The sequence below is a fragment of the Diceros bicornis genome, chromosome 15 (genome assembly GCF_020826845.1).
Source record: "Diceros bicornis minor isolate mBicDic1 chromosome 15, mDicBic1.mat.cur, whole genome shotgun sequence".
Lineage (NCBI taxonomy): Eukaryota > Metazoa > Chordata > Mammalia > Perissodactyla > Rhinocerotidae > Diceros > Diceros bicornis.
In genome coordinates this window covers 23,984,446-23,990,445 of record NC_080754.1, presented here as the reverse complement: position 1 = coordinate 23,990,445, position 6,000 = coordinate 23,984,446, and positions in this window count along the sequence as shown.

The following is a 6,000-nucleotide window of genomic DNA, read 5'->3' as shown; positions in this document are numbered from 1 at the left end:
TATATTTAGTATTGTAAGAGTGAAATGCCACAATAATTAATGATGATTGTGAAAACTGCTAACTCTATCTTCAAACACAGTTAAGCACCTTCAGTAGCAAATAAATAGGGAAAAAGACTGAAAGTTAAAAACAACATTGTGAGAGAATGTTGGCTACATAACTTTAGGAAGAACATTATAGTCTTTGTGAGCCAACCAATGTTAAATAATTTTAAATAATACAGGGCAGAATAATAGAGATTTGATTAAATCATAATTCTAATGTTTGTCAACTGGTTTGGTGTCTATCTAAGATTCATTATGTTAAAGTGAATAACCTTTCAGCATTATGTTTGATTTTTGATATTTAATTCCACTTAGGTTATGAGTCTTTCAAGAATAAATTCTATACAGGAATTCACATCTTATGGAAACGGATTTTAAAAAAAGAACGTCAGTTTTTCTACTTCAACATTTCATAAGCAGAAAAAAATGACCAAATCATATACAATATCCATGATAATGGAGAAAAGAAAAAAGTCCAGGAAACTGAATATCAAAGAAAACAAAAATCTGGCTTCTCTACTGCTCTCACTGAAGTGAGCATCTATCAGTATCACAAAACTTTGGCTGATCACACTGAGCAATTACTGTTCCTGCACGGTAATGTCAAACAAACTTTGAGCATTAGCAATTTTAATAGCAAAATTATATGAATAATTTCATTCTTTGGGATGAAATTTCAGCTTAATTCTTGCATCCCAGAAGTTTTGTTCTGAGATGGTGATATATGGCTTTGGCTCTGCTTTAACCCAATATTGATTTTAAAATTTGCCCCAGCGTGCATTCCGGGCAACATACAAGCTCCTCTGCACACACCACTCAGCACAAGCCTGTCCATTTACCAATCTCCCTGCAGAGCGCTCCAGGGCTGTCTTTCTCCCTAACAATTGCACCACCATTTATTTAACCAAACCCCTCATGATGGACTTTTAGGATGTTTTCAGTCTTTTGTTACAAACAATGTTGCAATGACTATCCTGGTATGTGTACACCTATAATGACAGAACGAATTCCTAAAAATAGAATTACTCAAAGAGTATACACATTTTAAATTTTGTTAGATTGTCCAACTTATTGTAACATCACATCACATCTTCTAGTTTTATCTGTCTCTCTTTTAGAGGTAATTCTCCAGTTTTAGCGGTAGGGCTCTCTCTGGGGGAAAGAGTCAGTCAAGGTGATTTCAGTGTCCCTCCATCTCCGAGGAGCTCCCTTCTTCCTCCCATGGCCCTGGTCCCCCAGGCACCTGGTCAGACCTCCTTGAGGCCTCACCGCACCTGTTCTTTCGCCATCAAACCTGGTCTGTCTTGTGTCCTAGTTCTCCTGGGTCCCTGTTCTCTAAAATACTAATTGGATAAGCAGATTGCAGCTTCAGTGTGACTGCTGACCGTGCGTTATAATAGAGGCTTTCAAGGCCTAACCTCAAAGAAGAAAGTGATGCTGGGACATTCAGGAACTGTACTTGGAAGGTGAGACAGACGTTTTGGGCAGAAGGATTCCCAAAGCCCTCTATATCACAGCCGCCTGGGACACTGTGACCCTCCCTTCTTCCACCTCTTCCCATACTTCAGGAGTTGGGAAAAGGCTGAGGTTCTTGGAACCCCTCCATTGCTCCCTCCTGACCCTCTACTTCTAGCACTTTCATCTGGGGAAGGAGTGGGGTCCCTCTTGCTATTTAGGGCATCTTTTTGGACTTAGAAAGTTCTTGTGTTCTTTTGATCTTCATTTTAATGTCTATATAGGACCATGGTCCCTAAATAGTGATATAAAGGTCATTATTTCAACTTGATTTGTGGCAAGGGCTTGGGACAAGCAAGCCTGGGAAAGACCAGACTTCCATCTCAACCCTAGAGAATGACACTCAAACAGACGCATCAGTCACAGTCCTGTTAGGTCTATTATTCCTGAATCTCTGAAATGCCCCCACCCACACCCCCATCCTCCTCCCATCAGACAAGCAACATTAGGCTGGTCTTTGCACCAACATGGCCACTGATGGGCTCCAGCTGCCACAGAATGGCCTGGCATGAAGGACTTTGCCCAAAAGCCCAGAGGGAAATCAGCTAAGCCAATCAGATTGGGTCTCTGTGGGATTTGGGCAGAAGAATGAAGATAAGATTGGCCAGTAGCAATAGAAGAATGGAGCAGACACGCAGGGAATCCACGGAGGGAGACTGGGCTGGCCCTGAGAGAAAGGGGGGAAGTGGCTGCTCCCTTTTCTTGGTTCAGCCCACATCCAGTCACATCATCTTGCTAAGATGGCTGAAGTAACTCTGTGATTCTTGTAACTGTAGGAGCACACTCTCTCCTGGACATCCATGGGTGCAGCTCAGAACTCATTCTCCTGACCATGATCTCTTCCACGTCCTCCCTCCACCCAAACACCCTGTTAAGGAGATTCTCCACCAACAGGGTGCAAGATTGGCTTGGCTTATGACCTTTACCTTTAAATTCCCTTTCAGAGAAAAGAGTTTGACACGTTCATGTTTGCCTGCCTGGGCCACATCCAGAGACAGTCCATGTGCCGAGGGAAACCCAGTTCCCCGAACATCTCATCTCCCTCCTCTGAGGAGCATGCCCAGCACTCAGCCAGCACCACACAGGCACCTGCTAGTTCTTTTATGTGAGGTACTGTCGGGTAGAGCAGTGGCTATGATTAGTATTACATTTTTTTTTTACTACATACTTTCTGAAAGGATTTTGAAGAGTTTAGTTACACCCTCACAATTTTTACACTGACATCTAGAATTTTTCATCATAGTTTAAAGAGCTGCAAAGGATGTAATTTCTGGCGTATTGTAAATACTGACATATAAAAATGAAACTGTTCTTTTAAACGTAACTAATAGAATCTAAGAAGAACAGCATTTTTAAAAAAACTAGAAAAGCTCTACCTTAACAATTAGAAAATTTACATTGTTCCTTTTACCCTTTGAATGCATGCATCATTCCACTTCCCCCACAGAATTTTATCGTAATGTGATATATTTTTAAGCTTGAAAGTCTCTTATTGTTCACACTATCATACTTCTCTGCAACTAAAATACGTGTATGAATTGTGATGTTAATTTTAAAAATTTCCTATAAGATCTAAGTTAAAAACTTATTTGAGATTGAGACATCATGATTATTATTAACATCAAACATTATAGAGACACTTGAATTTCAACAAATATTAAAGGTAAAGTATAGTTTTAGAGAGCAGTGGTTTAGAATAAATGTTACTTATTACTAGGATGAGAAAGATTAACAGCAGAGAGAGAGAGTATTAGGACTTGAAAAACACGTATTAATGCTTGCTGTGAAGCAGGTTATTTACAGAAAAATCCACAATGTGCTCCTGCTAGAGTGTGGAACTTGAAATCTATGGTAGAAATTAAAAATAATAGAGAAGATGTTGGCAGTGATGATGAGGAGACTTATACCCAAGTAAAAGATGAATGTGTTTATACTATTTTATAATCTTTTGACAAAATTTAATAAAAATGATAAAACTTTTAGAAGAAAAAAATAGGAGAAAATCTTTCTGAGCTTGGGTTAGGTTAGGATTTGATATGACACCCCAAGCACAATCTATAAAAGAAAATATTGATAAAATTAGGAACTCCCACTCTTTGAAAGACTGTTAAAAGAAGTAAAAGAAAAATCTCAGGTTAGGAGAAAATATTGGCAAATCCAGAATATATAAAGAACTAACAAAGTCCAATAATAAGAAAACAAACAACCCAATAATAAGTGGGCAAAAGGTCTGAAGAGATCGTCCACCAGAGAAGATTTATGAATGGCAAATAAACATGTGAAAAGATGATCAACATCATTCATCATTAGGAAAATGAAATTAAAACCACAATGAGACACCACAGTACACTATTAAAATGGCTAAAATTGAAAAGGCTGATCATACGGAGTGTGGTGAGGATGTGGAACAACTGGAACTCTCCTACACTGCTGGTGAGAATGTAAAATGGAACAATCACTTTAGAAAACAGTTTGGCAGTTTCTTAAACAGTTAAGCATAAACTTACCATATGATCCAGCCATTCCACTCCTAGGTATTTACTTAAGAGAAGAGAAAGTATACGTCCACGCAAAGATTTATATACAAATGCTTATAGCAGTTTTATTTATAAGAGCCAAAAACTGGACACAGCGCAAATATCCATCCCCAGGTGAATGGGTAAATTGTGGTATATCCACACAATGGAATACTGCTCAATAATAAAAAGGAACAAACTATTGATACATGCAGCAACTTGAATGAATATCATAATAGTTATGCCAAGTGAAAGAAGCCAGACAAAAATAAAGAGCACATACTGTATTGTTCCATGTATATACAGTTCTAGAAAATGAAAACTAATGTATAGTGGCAGAAGGCAAATCAGGGACAGCCTAGGGTTGGGGTATGGTGACAGGAGAGGTGGAAGGAAGGAGGGATATTAAAGGGCATGATAGATATGTCCATTTATCTTTTTTTTTTTTTTTGAGGAAGATTAGCCCTGAGCTAACATCTGTTGCCAATCCTCCTCTTTTTTCCTGAGGAAGACTGGTGCTGGGCTAACATCCATGCCCATCTTCCTCTACTTTATATGGGACGCCGTCACAGCATGGCTTGATGAGCAGTAGGTCTGTCCACACCCGGGATCCGAACCTGTGAACCCTGGGCAGCCGAAGCAGAGTATGTGAACTTAACCGCTATGCCACCAGGCCGGCCCCCACCTTTTTTTTACAACTGAGGTAAAATTGGTATATAACATTATATAAGTTTCAGATGTACAACATTATAGTTTGACATCTGTATACACTACCAAGTGATCACCACCAAAAGTCTGGTTACCATCCATCACCATACAATTGACTCCCTTCACCCATTTTGCCACCCCCTTCCCTGGTAACCACCAATCCGTTCTCTGTAACTATGAGTTTGTTTTTGTTTTGTTTTGTCTCTTCATTCATTTTGTTTTGTTTTTAGAGTCCACATACGGGTGAAATCATACGCTATTTGTCTTTCTCTGTCTGACTTATTTCGTCTAGCATAACACCCTCCAAGTCCATCCATGTTGTTGCAAACAACAAGATTTCATTTTTCTTTATGGCTGAACAGTATTCCATTTGTGTGTGTGTGTGTGTGTGTGTGTGTGTGTGTGTGTATACCACAACTTCTTCATTCATACATCCGTTGATAAACACTCAGATTGTTTCCAAATCTTGGCTATTGTAAATAATGCTGCAGTGAACATGGGGGTGCAGATATCTTTTTGAATTAGTGTTTTTGCATTCTTTGAATAAATACCCAGAAGTGGAACAGCTGGATCATATGGTAGTTCTATTATTAATTTTCTGTTTTTGTGAGGAAGATTAGCCCTGAGCTAACATCTATTGCCAATCCTCCTCTTTTTGCCGGGGAAGATTGGCCCTGGGCTAACATCCATGCCCATCTTCCTCTACTTTATATGGGACGCCTGCCACAGCATGGCTGGACAAGCGGTGCATTGGTCAGCGCCCGGGATCCGAACCCACGAACCTGGGGCAGAGCACATGAACTTAACTGCTACGCCACCAAGCCAGCCCCTATTCTTAATTTTTTGAGGGATCGCCATGCTGTTTTCCATAGTAGGTGTACCAATTTACTTTCCCACCAGCAGTACACAAGGGTCCCTTTTCTCCACATCCTCACTAATGCTTATTTCTTGTCTTTTTGACAACAGCCATTCTAACAGGTGTGAGGTGATATCTCATTGTGGTTTTGATTTGCATTTCCCTAATAATTAGTGATGTTGAACATCTTTTCATGTGTCTTTTGGCCATCTGTATGTCTTCTTTAGAAAAATGTCTATTTGGTTCCTCTGCCCACTGTTTAATCGGGTTGCTTGTTTTTTTGTTGAGCTGTATGAGTTCTTTGTATATTTTGGATATTAACTCCTTGTCGGATATATCACTTGCTAACATCTTCTCCCA